Source organism: Meleagris gallopavo, chromosome 2 (genome assembly GCF_000146605.3).
Source record: "Meleagris gallopavo isolate NT-WF06-2002-E0010 breed Aviagen turkey brand Nicholas breeding stock chromosome 2, Turkey_5.1, whole genome shotgun sequence".
Lineage (NCBI taxonomy): Eukaryota > Metazoa > Chordata > Aves > Galliformes > Phasianidae > Meleagris > Meleagris gallopavo.
Genome location: NC_015012.2, coordinates 96,764,433 through 96,765,068, shown reverse-complemented (window position 1 = coordinate 96,765,068; position 636 = coordinate 96,764,433).

Genomic DNA, 636 nt, shown 5'->3' with positions numbered 1-636 from the left:
GCTGCCGCGGGGCGAAAACAAAAGGTTAAGTCGGGCGCTACGCGTACGGGGACCGTCCTTTCTCTCTCTTCTACAGCGAGGCTGATCCGCGCTGCCGAGGCCGGGCTGTAGATGGCGTGGCAGCTCCGCCGCTGGCGCCCGCGGCGCTCCGAAAATGCCCCGCGAAATAGCGAGGGAGCATTTAACCGGGAGCGTGCAGCGGACGCCGGGCCGACAAAAGGAAGCGCGGCGCGGCGAGAGGCTCCGGGGGGGCCGCTCCGAACCGCGGCTCCGCGTGAGGGAAGGGGAACTGGGGGCCGCTGCGACCGCCGCTCCGACAGAACAAAAAGTGTAAGGGAGGATGAACGCTTTCACCGCACAGCGGGATTTGGGATTGGGGGCACAAAGGAAAAAGGGGGAAAAAAAAAAATAACACTGCGAGAAGGGGGCTCAATTCTCACTGCGGGTGCGATAATCTGTGCAATCGCTTAAAATAATACTAATAAAAAAAAGAAAGCAGATCGCAGGTTGCGTTTGGGATTCTCCCCCCCACGCCCGAGGGTTGCACAAGAGGGAAGGAAAGGCTGACCGCGCCGCTCTCCTTCAGCAGGGCATCGTCTCCCCGCGCCGCATCAAAGCTACTTACGTGGCGGGGAC